Source organism: Entelurus aequoreus, linkage group LG14 (genome assembly GCF_033978785.1).
Source record: "Entelurus aequoreus isolate RoL-2023_Sb linkage group LG14, RoL_Eaeq_v1.1, whole genome shotgun sequence".
In the NCBI taxonomy this organism is placed as follows: domain Eukaryota; kingdom Metazoa; phylum Chordata; class Actinopteri; order Syngnathiformes; family Syngnathidae; genus Entelurus; species Entelurus aequoreus.
Genome location: NC_084744.1, coordinates 19311750 through 19326817, shown reverse-complemented (window position 1 = coordinate 19326817; position 15068 = coordinate 19311750). Strand labels below are relative to the sequence as shown.

Sequence of the window (15068 nt, the reverse complement as noted above, 5' to 3'; positions counted from 1 at the left end):
TCGGACACGTTAATAAAAATAAAAAGCGACTTATTAGTAGTGCATAGTACAGTCGCGATCAAAAGTTTACATACACTTGTAAAGAACATAATGTCATGGCTGTCTTGAGTTTCCAATACTTTCTACAACTCTTATTTTTTTGTGATAGAGTGATTGGAGCACATGGTCACAAAAAACATTCATGAAGTTTGGTTCCTTTGTGAAATTATTATGGGTCTACTGAAAATGTGACCAAATCTGCTGGGTCAAAAGTATACATACAGCAATGTTAATATTTGGTTACATGTCCCTTGGCAAGTTTCACTGCAATAAGGCGCTTTTGGTAGCCATCCACAAGCTTCTGGCAAGCTTCTGCTTGAATTTTTGACCACTTCTCTTGCAATATGTTTGGAGCAGAAAATGTGAGGCCTTTAATCCCAGGAACACCAATTCCTACCGTCAAGCATGATGGTGGTAGTATTATGCTCTGGGCCTGTTTTGCTGCCAATGGAACTGGTGCTTTAAATGGGACAATGAAAAAGGAGGATTGCCTCCAAATTCTTCAGGACAACCTAAAATCATCAGCCCGGAGGTTGGGTCTTGGGCGCAGTTGGGTGTTCCAACAGGACAATGACCCCACTTGTCAAAAGTGGTAAAGCAATGGCTAAATCAGGCTAGAAATAAGGCTTTAGAATGGCCTTCCCAAAGTCCTGAACCTTGCACCTAAAACGTGTAGACAATGCTGAAGAAACAAGTCCATGTCAGAAAACCAACAAATTTAGCTGAACTGCACCAATTTTGTCAAGAGGTGTGGTCAAAAATTCAACCAGGAGCTTCCCAGAAGGTTGTGGATGCCTACCAAAAGCGCCTTATTGCAGTGAAACTTGCCAAGGGACATGTAACCAAATATTAACATTGCTGTATGTATACTTTTGACTCAGCAGATTTGGTCACATTTTCAGTAGAACCATAATTAATTCATAAAAGAACCAAACTTCATGAATGTTTTTTGTGACCAACAAGTATGTGCTCCAATCACTCTATCACAAAAAAATAAGATTTGTAGAAAGTATTGGAAACTCAAGACAGCCATGACATTATGTTCTTTACAAGTGTATGTAAACTTTTGATCGCGACTGTAAATCTATAGTGTTGTGCAAACGGTACACTCGTTTATCATTATGTAAAACAATGGGTGAATTTGCTTGCTAAAGTTTAAGGTTGTCATTGAAGAAGCAGCTTTCATGTCAGTGATGGACATCAACTATGTCAGGATATCAGCAGGGAGGAGGAAGAAGAGGATGAGGACTTGTGCACAAACAAGATCCAGTTTTTCCAAGCATGAAAAGCATTGCAGAGTACAAGCAAACTAACAGCAGGAAGCCTACTGAATTATTACTTGTGCAAAGGGGGGGGGGGGGGGGGGGGGTTGATGATGATGGCATTACTGGCCATCATGGACATCAGCCTTATGGATCCATACCATCCTGAGATGGTAACAACCTTTATAGTGCAGGCCTAATGCAGGAATAGAACTCCGAGAACTGTCAGACTAAATAAGACGGATATGTTTATAGGCTGCAATTAGAAACATTTTTACTCTTCCAATTACAATGCGATGTTGATAAGACTTATTTTTTGCATCTTCCTTCCTCTTAATGATAGGGATGTCCGATAATGGCTTTTTGCCGATATCCGATATTCCGATATTGTCCAACTCTTAATTACCGATACCGATATCAACTGATACCGATATATACAGTCATGGAATCAACCCATTATTATGCCTAATTTGGACAACCAGGTATGGTGAAGATAAGGTTCTTTTTTTAAAAAATTTAAAAAATAAAATAAGATAAATAAATTCAAAACATTTTCTTGAATAAAAAAGAAAGTAAAACAATATAAAAACAGTTACATAGAAACTAGTAATTAATGAAAATGAGTAAAATTAACTGTTAAAGGTTAGTACTAGGGATGTCCGATAATGGCTTTTTTTGCCGATATCCAATATTCCGATATTGTCCAACTCTTAATTACCGATACCGATATCAACCGATACCGATATATACAGTCGTGGAATTAACACATTATTATGCCTAATTTGGACAACCAGGTATGGTGAAGATAAGGTCCTTTTTAAAAAAAAAAGATCAAATAAAATAAGATAAATACATTTAAAACATTTTCTTAAATAAAAAAGAAAGTAAACACAATATAAAAACAGTTACATAGAAACTAGTAATTAATGAAAATAAGTAAAATTAACTGTTAAAGGTTAGTACTATTAGTGGACCAGCAGCACGCACAATCATGTGTGCTTACGGACTGTATCCGTTGCAGACTGTATTGATATATATTGATATATAATGTAGGAACCAGAATATTAATAACAGAAAGAAACAACCCTTTTGTGTGAATGAGTGTGAATGAGTGTAAATGGGGGAGGGAGGCCGATATTATCGGACATCTCTACTTAATGATCATTTCCAGTGAATTTGAGTGACATATTGAAGTTGACAGTAGCCTTGAGCTCTTATAAATGCGTATGTGTAGGTTGTTTTTTTTCCTCCTGTGATTGATATGATAGATGTATACACAGTCTTTCTTCTCCCAGTTCTGGCTCACCAGAACACGTCTTTCTGCATCAACAGACCATATCTTCGAGACCCAGAATTACTGTAAGTCAAGTTTATCATTACAAATCATAAGTCAGTAATCCCTTGCCACATCGCGCTTCAAATATATATTTATATATTATTTTCTATAACTTTTTTAAAGCATATTTTCAAGCATTTTTGCCTAAAATGAAGCATTTTTAAGCATAACATGTGTTAAATGTACTAAAAATATCAATGCTACAGTATTATTTGCCAATATATTAGACCAGGGGTGTCAGACTCATTTTAGCTCAGGGGCCACATAGAGCAAAATCTATTCCCAAGTGGGCCGGACTGGTAAAATCATGTCATGATAACTTAAAATTAAAGACAACTTCAGATTGTTTTTCTTTGTTTAAAAATTGAACAAGCACAATCCGAAAACATACAAATCACAATGTTTTTGTTCCCTTTTTTCACACTTACATGTTGCTGTTCATAGTGGTCTATCTTCATTTGTCGTGATTTATAATTTCTAAATAAATGATGTGATAATGTTCATCAGTCAAATAGGTGTGAGTCTGGCAGCATTTTAAAATGCTCTCATTCGTGTAAAATTCAAATCTATCAGAAGATATAATACATAGTAATATTACAATCAAATTACAGCATGTTATTAATGTAATTTACTAATTTTCCTCAACTGATGTACTAACATCATGTGGTTTATTCTGTACACATGTACCATCATCTACAACCAAACTTGTGTTGTTTGGACTAATTTCATGAATCACACATTAATTTAGTAGGGGATACATGTTATTTCAGCATATTTATGTACGCCCAGATAATGTGTCCCCAGTCCTCTGTCTTAACCGGGCACATAGCTCCGCCCCCTCTGAAGTCATGCGCACATGACTGCTATTGCGACATCCAGTGGACACATTTAGAAGAGCAGTTTCTTTCATTCAAAAATTTCAGCTAATTTTTATACTTAGCAAAGTCATCCCGCGGGCCGGATAAAACCTGTTCGCTGGCCTCATACGGCCCACGGGCCGTATGTTTGACACCCCTAGATTAGGTCAAACCAGGGGTCGGCAACCTTTACCACTCAAAGAGCCATTTTGGCAAGTTTCACAAATTAAAGAAAGTAATGGGAGCCACAAAAAATTTTTTTAAATTTAAAATGATAAACACCGCATACAAAGCTTAAATGCTTTGTGCTATGTTAACCAGGGGTCTCCGACACACGCACCGGCACGCACTTTAATGTGGAAATGTGATGTTAGTGCAGCCCGCGAGTTTTGAATGAATGGCGCTTGATAGCGTCATACTTGCCAACCCCTCTCATATTTCCCGGGAGACTCCCGAATATCAGAGCGTGATGACACTGCATTTGGCGCCCTCTACAGCCTGCCCTAACAGTGTACCTGCTCAACCACACGTAGAATGCAATTTCAGCTTGCTCACGTAAGTGACAGCAAGGCGTACTACATCAGCAGCCACACATCTTACACTGACGGTACATACATGTACCAATACCCATTCTGGGTATTGGTACATGTATGTAGCTGAGCCGCATCAGAATGGTCAAGGAGCCGCATGCGGCTCCGGAGCCGCGGGTTGCCGACCCCTGGATCAAACCAATCAGATCCCGTTGTTCCGTATCGTGGCCACTGATTGGCTCAGCCTCAGGCAGCATTGCAGTGGCTTTCAAATGTTTCACAAAGTAACACCTCAGAAGAAACGTTGCTCTCCAAGTACCGCCATAATGACAAACATTAATATACTGTAGTCCTGTAAGCCTAAATACTCATTGAAAAACAAAGCAAACGTTGTATTTAACAAGTATATTTAATCTTTTTGGCCACTGAAACATAACACACAGTTTGAACAGTAACACTGTGTTCTAATATAGAACAAAAAACACTTTAATCAAGTGATTACTCGGCGTACCACGAGATTGACGCACCACAGTTTGAGAATCACTGCTATATAGGAATAAAAAAGCGTAAAGGTGACCATAAGGTTTTATTTCATGTCTAGAAGGCTCTTGTAATGCTGAAAACTATTTAGAAAGTATAAATCATGTTTTTTATGCTCTAGCTATTAAAATATTTAATTCATAACTAATGATTTCTTCTTGGCAGAAATGCATTTCTGGTGGTCATGTCCGCAACCAATTAACAAATATAAATGAGGGATTATATATTGTCACATGGACAAAGATAAGACCTTGTGGAGGAAAGTTCTGTGGTCAGATTAAACAAAAATTGAGCTGTTTGGCCACAATACCCAACAATATGTTTAGAGGAGAAAAGGAGAGGCCTTTAATCCCAGGAACACCATCCCTACCGCCATGCATGGTGGTGGTAGTATTATGCTCTGGGTCTGTTTTGCTGCCAATGGAACTGGTGCTTTACAGAGAGTAAATGGGACCATGAAAAAGGAGGATTACCTCCAAATTCTTCAGGACAACCTAAAATCATCAGCCCGGAGGTTGGATGTTGGGCGTAGTTGGGTGTTCCAACAGGACGATGACCCCAAACACACGTCAAAAGTGGTAAAGGAATGGCTAAATCAGGCTATAATTAAGGTTTTAGAATGGCCTTCCCAATGTCCTGACTTAAACATGTGGACAATGCTGAAGAAACAAGTCCATGTCAGAAAACCAACAAATTTAGCTGAACTGCACCAATTTTATCAAGAGGAGTGGTCAAAAATTCAACCAGAAGCTTGTGGATGGCTACCAAAAGTGCCTTATTGCAGAGAAACCAAATATGAACATTGCTGTATGTATACTTTTGACCCATCAGATTTGGTCACATTTTCAGTAGACCCATAATAAATTCATAAAAGAACCAAACTTCATGAATGTTTTTTGTGACCAACAAGTATGTGCTCCAATCACTCTATCACAAAAAAAATAAGAGTTGTAGAAATTATTGGAAACTCAAGACAGCCATGACATTATGTTCTTTACAAGTGTATGTAAACTTTTGACCACGACTGTATATTTGTTATATAATTTCACAGTTGGTGAGAATACATACAATGCATAAATATAAGTTCATATTGTGCACATAACGTGATTAAAAAGGTATTTCTTTGGGCTAATTCGTGCAAGTTCATGTTAACTTTATTTTTGTTACAAAACCCATGTAAATTGAGAGGGGAATACATTTTTGTTCCGGTTTGGTCACGTTGTTGGGGGGACAATTTATATGTGACGGAATTAGGGAAGCAGCATGAGACAGCAAAATGTTTGATGGAGAAGACGTTAATGGAGTCTAACTAATTGTAAGTTCTGTTTGCTTATTTTATTAGTTCTGACGGCATTATATTTGGCATCGTGTGTAACGTGAAGAAGACGTGGCTAAAATAAATGTATGCGAGCAAAACAAACGGCTTGAGCCTCGATTAAGACCTCGGAGGGAGTAACAACTGTGTAAAAAAATTAAAATACTCACAAGCAAATTTCTTTTATTTTAAAACCAGTTGCTATGAAGCCATCTGCTGGTCAAACTTAAGAAGTACACCTTAAAGAGACACTAGTAATTATTAATGAATGATTATGTCTTATTGGCTGAGATAAACATTCCGAGTTGTCACTTGACATGCATATGTCACTTTTAATTTTAAACCGGTAGTAAAATGTGTTTAATTAATTTGCCATAACTAGTTTTTCTATGTGAGCAGTCAGTTGGAAAATTAATCAATACATTACCCTTTGCTAGTCTGTTATAGAAAAATGAACCTTTTCAGCCTTTTTAGGTTATAAAAATATCCTGCATTAAAACTGAATTTTGTACATGTATAGAATGTATCTTGTTTTCCCCTTAGTACCTTTGTTGTGATTGATGAGGTTGAAACGAAGACTCACTAAAAAAAGACATGAATAAGGAAGTGTAATTCTGCTTTCCGCCTGAGGATGTCAGTGTTCACCCACATAAAGAATAAACATGTTAATGGCACAATTACAGCATCCGTCTTCCTGTCACTACTTAATGTGCACACATAAAGATGCACTGGTAAAATTGATATTGATCTAATTTAGACAATTTCTGTGCGTATCACTTCCCCATGCACACAGATATACTGCTTTTTTTTTTTATACCCCATTTGACTCCAAAAGTAGTCTTGTTTCTCAGTTGTGTCATATCAACTTCAGCCAGGCTGTCACGCTAGCATGGGGAGAAGTATTTTGCTTATGCATTTATTATTCATGTATTTTAGGAACATGATTACACGTAGCGTGAGGCGGAGAGAGAAAAAAAGAACAATCAGTAAACACGATAATCCGTCTGCTGTAAATAGCTGCGACTGGGTAGGAAAAAAAATCTAAAGTCTGTCTGAGAGCATGACTGTTGACTGTCTCACAGATAACAAGCTGACATGTTCACTAAGGTCAATTGCTGTTTGAATGTGTGTGTGTGTGTGTTTGTGTGTGTGTGTGTGTAGCCTGACACCACTAGGCCTTCCTCCCCTCTTAATTAAATACCACACCGCGCTTATCTTCCCTTCTCATGCTGACAAGCAAGCTAAAGACACATTTTCCCTTTTGCCTACTCTCGAATAAACACACCAGACTGGGTGTGCAGGTTCTAAATGGAACCGGCGGACCCACGAACAAAAGCCGCAGTGTGCTAATCTGATGCAGGGAGATCTCTGCAGGCTTTATCTTTTGACTTAGATGACTCGTGAGCCGAGGTAATTACCTTGGTCAGAGAGGTCGTTGTGGAGCGTAATGGGAAAGGAACTGTGCAGGGGAGTTGGTCATGTTTGACCAGGAGTAAGGACTGGAGTCGTCACATGCAAGGTGACAATTTATATGGAGGAAAAAAATGACTGGTCACTTTTAATAGCTGATTTAAAACAAATAAATTCCAAATCAAATGTGTTGTTCAAACACAACCCATTCATGGCTCACTGTGAAACTGAAATAAAACGTTATGTATCGCTCAGACTGGCTTGGAGTCTGTGTCTTGGTTGGTGGCTACTTGTTGCTAGGCGGAATTTGTGGAGCAAAATCAAGTGCACCCTGTTGGCCAATGGTTGGAAAAAAAATAGCATAGGCTATACAGTGGTACCTTAACTTACCAGTACCTTAAAGGGGTACTATTATGCAAAACCAACTTTTATTACCTATTAATACCTGTTTTTGTGTATTTGGGATCCCCATACGTCCCAGAAATTTGAACTCTTTATCTATAAAACAATCTTGCTGTTACGGTTCAAACACCTGCCGCCTCTCACTCTGCTATGCGCTATTGCTGAGCGTGCCTCGGGACACGCCCACGGGTGCTCCTCTCCTGCTGCTGATTGCAGCCGCACAGAGGCACGGCTGCAATCATCCTGCCTTCATAAGCCAGCGCGTTCTGTGTGTTCCAGTGCCAGAACACAGCTACTTGTACTTGTACACAGCCCTTCGTCGTCCCCTGGTTTCGAGCTGTGTGTCTCGTCTCCCTGGATCCCCTCTGGACTCTCTGCTGCCTCCTTGGATCTCGACCTCACGCCTGCCTTTGGACCACGACACCTCGCTCCAGCCCCTAACCTCCTGCCTGTCCCCGGACATCCAAGCCTGCCTTGCCCTTTCTGGACTTCCGCACCGATCTCAACACACACCTTCAACACCACCTGATAACACGCCTCATATAATCGCTACACATATTCACATCGTATACATATGGTTTAATCACACACTTTATATATATTTCAATAAACATGCTGCAAGCTAACGACGTCCCCACCTCCGTGCCGTCTCCTTCTCCCACTGTACCGTTACACTTGCTCTTTTTTGGGGGAGTTTGGGAGTTTAGTGACGTACTTTGCCTTAGTTACGTCAGTGGATATTTCCATATATGGTAGATATTTACCCGAAGAGCTTTGCGTGAGTCTGCCTTTTTATTCAGTTGTCAGTAAGTTCTTTATTACTTTACTCTTGTTAATGGGGCAGGCTGGCTCGTACATGCACATGCATGTTAAAATCCTTCGCTGTTGCCGTTTCTAATACAAAGTAGCGTATAGTTGTTACTAATATCTGTCATCATACTCAATATGGAAGCGCTAAAAACTACAACAGGACTGATGGAGTGTAGAGCTTGGGCTTGGGCTTGGCCTGGAGGAAGACTTCAGCATGTAATCTAAGACCGCCCACTAAACGGCACATTCTGAAGGGGCAGTCAGAGAGCAGCTTGAAGATGGTCTGTGAAACCCAAACTATTAAGAATTTGGACCAAATAACCACCATTACATCTTATGTAGACCACAAGGAAGTGTTTTAAATGTAGAATATATATTATACTATGACCCCCTTAAAGGGGAACTGCACTTTTTTTTTAAAGGTTGCCTATCGTTTACAATTATTATGAAAGACATGACAACAGATGGATTTTTTAAATGCATTCTAAATATTAAATAAACGTAAATAAAAGTCTGCTTACAGCGGAGCCAATGAGAGCTCCACTATTCTGCCCATAAAATCAGATAAATAACCATTCAAAAAGCACCAACAATATTCCATTTACATTTTGTTAACTTGAATATTAACCAGGTATTAGTGATATTGTTATTATAAGAGCTAACAGAGACAAACTATTTCCAGTGGCGACATGATCACTTCCGTGTGTGCCTATGTTTACATCATCGAGTGGTCTGCTGCTTCCTTGTTTTCTTGCTCCCTGTAAGTTTATTGTAGATCATAAATCATGTCTCTCACCTGAAAAGTAGATGGCTGAGGATATAATCCTACAAATTGGGACTCCAACTGGCTAGAACGACACAAAAATCGCTTGTTCCCCCCTCACCCCGTTTTTTCGTGAAGATTATGAGTCATTCTTCATCTAAATGGGAATATATGAACATCCCAGCAGTCGGCATCCTAATGACAGCAGACCTTGTACAGTAAGTGATGTTTTACAATGATTGTTGGCTCTCATAAAGTGTGCAGTGAGTAACAATCAGTGATTAAGAAAAAAAAAAAAGGAAACGTGATGCGTTTTTTAAATTAATGCGCTGCATATGCTTAAAATGATCAAAATATTAAATGTTAATTTAAATGTGCCTGTTACTACATTACATATGTTCTTACATCATGTATATAAAACCTTAGTGGAGGTGTTTGGATGTTTTTTTAAGGGCTCTATAGGCAGAATTGAACGTCTCCCATAGGCTCCATTTTAAGCTGACTTTTGATCACAGTTATTCAATATTTAGAATGAAAAAAAAAACTCTGTCGTCGTGTCTCTTATAATGATTGTGAACGATAGGCAAAATTCCAAAAAACGTGCAGTTCCCTTTTAACGTATTAGTATTTTGAGAATGTGTTTTTAATTTGAGTTGCGAGCTTTTTCACCCTTGGTTGAAGTAGTATTTGTCTACAGCCCCAGATTGACACAATCCTGCCCTCAACTGTCTGAAACGAGAAAGTTAGTGCAAAGGAGAAGTCGCAGACGACCGAATCAGAGAAACAAACCATTGACAATCATGTCCTACCAATTGCGGCGAGTCAGCCCTGCGGCGCTGTCGATCCATGTCGCACGGGCCACGACAGGCCTCTATGGTATGCAGTCACGGGCATCCAAACGACCGTCATTTTATTCATGGAAGTGTGAAGGGGCTGCTGATGCTGTGTTTGGCATGTTTCGGTTTGTTTTGTCTTCTAGCCCGGCCGGCTGGAAGGTCCGCTGTCGGCTCTGATTTTTTAATTCCGTCACTCAAAAAGGTTTGTGTGCAACATAATAATATTCTACTTCACGACGAGGAAGCAGGCTGTAGGAGAGAAAGTCCACTCTCCAAGGTAAATGCTGAACATTATTACAATATTTCATGAAACTAGGAACAAAGAGTATGGTCTGCGGTTGTGAGGCCGGTTGGATGTACTACCAAATTGTTGATGCCACTACAACTTTTTCTACAATCCCAATTATTGTTGGCTCCATACACTGCAGGCACATAATGGGTGGATGAAACGTTCGTACACTGAGACAAGGTGCGTACACCAAAGCATATATATTTTTTAATTCGGTCCATGGTTCGTAAATTGAAAAGTTTGTACAATGAGGGGTTTGTAAAGCTATACAAGCTGTACACTGACTACTCCAAAGTATATCCACGGTTAATTTATGCGACATTAGGGTCTGTTCCACCAAATGTTCAGGAACTTTTGGTTCCTAAAACCAGGGGGTTCCTGTAGAAGTGTGTGGTTTGTGTTTCAACCGCATTTCACAGTTCGGGGTAGTTTATACAAATCAGACTGATGACGTATGGAGGAGAGGTTTAGAATATTTCTACTATCATGTTGTATGCTTGCATGTTCGAAATAAACTCAAACTCAACTCAACACTAATACCATGTAAATAAACAGACAATATTAGGTCACAGTTATTTTACTAAATAGTAAGTAATTAAAATACAAAGCAATACTATACAAAACGCTATGATTTATAAAATAAAGTCCACCGAATTGTTAATAACAAATCAGGCTTTTGTTCGCATTGTCCAACAGTCAGAAAATCGTCCTCTCCGTAAAGAAATAATTTATGAGGGTCATGCGATTCCCTTTGGTCCATTTCACCGGTAAATAACAATATATAAATAATAAATGTCAGTGTTTGTCCGACAACACAAACACATCTGCTTTAGCGTTAGCTTCTTAGCATTAGCATTCTGTTCACTCGAGTTGATGCTAATAACTACACAAATAGAGTGTCACTGACTACTTTTACAACGTGTAATAAAGTAAATAGTTAATATTTGATGTTATTTACGTTTGTTCCACTTGTGTGCTGCCTCCTATATTTCACATTTATCCAACAAAGTCAGAGTAGTAAGCAGCTTAGATCGCCGCTTCTAGTCCGGCTTCATACTCCTCTGTAAAAACATTTAAAAGAGTCCTTCCACTTCTCGTAGCTTCGCGTATTGAAATTAAATTTGTAAAAACTAATAAACAACAATAAACTGCATATAGTTTAAAGACTACGGCTGAGTAAAGCATTGCGTGATAGTTCCACTGTTTAGCCCCAAAAAAGTTCCTGCAAATCTAAAGTTCCTTTTGTTCTTCTTTCTCTTCGTTGTAAAGTATTTCGTAATAGAAATGCAAAAGAAATGGGAAATAAACGAGTCGTTTAACATTCTGTAATGGCGCTTGTGTGTTCCAAAAATAACTATGTTCAACCAATCAGCATTTGACAACACAGACCGCCCCCGATAAAGTTCTGGGAACCTTCCAAAAGTCCCACCTAGCTGGCAGGGACTCTGAAAAGTTCCTGAAAAACTTAATTCTACCTGGGTAGTTTTTTGGTGGAAACACAGGGGGAACTTTATTTACTCGGGTAAGTGGGAAAGTTCCTGTAAAAGTTCCTATGGTGAATAAAGGCCTATTATCTCAGACTCAGACTCAGAAGTACTTCAATTATCCCTGAGGGGAAATTACGTTTTTCAGCACAATCCCATTTAAGAGCAAACAAACATTACAGGGAGACAGAACAGGATCGCTAACGGGTCTGCCAACTTCCGGCGCCCCTTACAAAAAAAGTGAAAAACAGGTCAACGCTGGGAGGGGAGGGGTGATATTTAGTCTAAGCCTGGGGCCCTGGAGAGGGGGTCCAGACTGACGCCAAGGAAAATAAAAACCTCATAATCATAGCACACAGAAACGTGTGTAAGAGGGAAACATTAAAGACATTAAAAGAGCAGAGCTGATGCAACCAGCTGCCACTCCAGCAGCTACAAAAGTAAAGCAACAACAAAAAAAATCAACCAATACAATACATTGCACACACACGATTGCACCAAGCACAGACAAGCAACCAAACAAAAACATAATTTCAACACCCACACACACTGTGGTGGCTTTTGCGGTGTTCCACGCCATCGTCTGCTGGGGTGGGGGGAGCATGGCCAGAGACAGGAGCAGACCCAACAAAGCAACCAAGAGAGCTGACTCCACCCTGGGCTGCCCACCAACTCTCGGCCAGTGTCCAATCCGCATGGATGAGCGAGGATGCGTCCAAGGAGACAGAGGCGTCATTCAGCCAAGAAGCCCGTCCGTCCCATCTCTTGAGAAGATGTTCTGTGGTAGAAGTGGACTCACTTCTGCGAGACACTGCATGTGTAAAAGGAGAGCGAACAAACGTCACATAATAACTGTGTCACCCAATTACGGTCACCCGTCAAAAGCTGAAAGTTGTGTGTCATGGTAATTGTTGTACAATTAAGAGTGGCAGAGCTGCTTTGATTGTCAAGTGTTGCTACTAACTAACCCCCTCTAGCAGAAAGAAAGAGGTTGTTATGTGCTATTCCCCGCAGAGAGGAGACAAACGTGAACTGTCAAAGTGTGTCTGTATTTAGCTGTGTGCCTTTAATTCACCAGGGGATCGGGTGCAACTTTTGATTGTTCTCGAGCATTACAAATAAAAAAAAGGCAGAGACCGCATTTATGTTGCCACAGTGACGCACATTGTGCCTTTAATGACATGGTTAGAGGTGATCATTTCCAGCACTGCTCTGCATCTCGCTGCAGCCTTTTGGCAGGAAAGCGCTTTGCAGTGTTGAACCTATTTGTTTAATTCTAATTAGCTCGCAGCCCGGCGTGTCCACGCCGCGCTCCCTCATGGATGACACTGCGCATGTTTGCATGGATCAACTGTATGTCCTCGTTACACACCACTGATGATCCTTCACCTCCCTTACCCCCTTCTCCCTCCGGGATTGGGTTCTAACCCGACATAAACAGTGCAAGTATTTCTATCTTGTTGATCAGGCCTTCCGCCAGCAAAACACTTATTTGGATGCCTTCATTTCCTTGCACAGCCTCAGGCAGAACGATGCCCAGTGGCTAGCAGACGAGCAGGGCTCAGTTCGTCAACATGTTGATGTCTCCACGCAATTAAGGGGAAGGTTCATGTTGGTGAAATATCATCAGTCTTACAGCTCAGGTTTCTTCTCGGAACCGATCAATATGTCATCTGGATATGCATAGAGATATAGGAACATATGCTAGCTTGGGGTGTTCTTAACCTTTTTGATGTCAGGGCCCAACTTTTCCACTACAGAGAGGCCCACTCTAATGTAAACACATTAGCGTTTACCTGTTTCTCACCTTTTTTGTAAGGGGCACCGGAATTCGGCAGACCCGTCAGCGATCCTGTTCTGTCTCCCTGTGATGTTTGTCTGCTCTTGAATGGGATTGTGCTGAAAACCTTAATTTCCCCTCCGGGATTAATAAAGTATTTCTGATTTCTGATTCTGATTCTGATTCTGAAATGTAGTTTATTTCCACACCCGGCTAATGCGGAAAAAAATCTGGAAAAAACTACACACTAAGTTTTGTTTGATACCGTCAGGCGTCACGGTATTAATCTGCCTAGTGGTTAGAGTGTCCGCCCTGAGATCGGTAGGTCATGAGTTTGAGTGGTACCAAAGACTATAAAAATGGGACCCATTACTTACCTGCTTGCCACTCAGCATCAAGGGTTGGAATTGGGGGTTAAATCACCAAAATATTTCCCGCCTGGCCAACACTGCTGCTCACTGCTCCCCTCAGCTCCCTCATCATGAGGGTGATGAGTCAAATGCAGAAGATAATCTCACCACACCTAGTGTGTGTGTGAGTAACAGTGGTACTTTAACTTTAACTTTTTAGACTCTTATGTTGCTTTAAAGCAGGGGTCCCCAAACTTTTTGACTCGGGGGCCGCATTGGGTTAAACAAATTTGGCCGGGGGCCAGGCTGTGTATATATATATATATATATATATATATATATATATATATATATATATATATATATATATATATATATATATATATATATATATATATGTCTTAATTAGATTATCCAAAAAATAGTGCTCGATACCGTGGTAGAGCGTAATATGTATGTGTGGGAAAAAATCACAAGACTATTTCATCTCTACAGGCCTGTTTCATGAGGGATTTCCTCAATCCTCAGGAGAGGATTGAGGAAATCCCTCATGAAACAGGCCTGTAGAGATGAAATAGTCTTGTGATTTTTTCCCACACATACATATATGTATATATATATATACTGTATATGTATACTGTATATGTATAAATATATATATACATTGTCTTTATAATCCGTTTTGTCATTTAACATCAATTGACATTGATGTTCATCAACATTTAACATTGTCACGTTATCGATGGGAAAATTCTTTTTTTAGACAATATGATTTGCCTGAGCGACTAGGAGACACCAAGAGTAACAAGCGGTAGAAAATGGATTATAAAGGAAAGATTTAAAAAATAATAATAATAATAATAATTTAAAAAAAACAATTTTTTACTTGGGACTTCCTGTGGGCCGGATTTTGGATGCTGGGGGGCCGGATCCGGCCCGCGGGCCGTAGTTTGGGGACCCCCATATTACTTTAAAGTTTAAAGTAATATTCCGTAATATATGGTTATCAGCATACTGTTCCGTGTTGCCATCACTGTTACGCTGCGTTAACGACAGAAAGAAAAA

General features: G+C 39.7%; 1 long non-coding RNA gene across 1 annotated transcript in view; it reads left to right on the top strand.

The window, feature by feature from the left end:
- Positions 1-5812: 5812 nt before the first annotated feature.
- Positions 5813-15068, top strand: part of LOC133665287 (uncharacterized) — an 80077-nt gene continuing 70821 nt past the window's right edge. The window contains exon 1 of the long non-coding RNA XR_009828731.1: positions 5813-5879. This is a non-coding gene — a long non-coding RNA (uncharacterized LOC133665287). The remainder of the gene's footprint in view (positions 5880-15068) is intronic.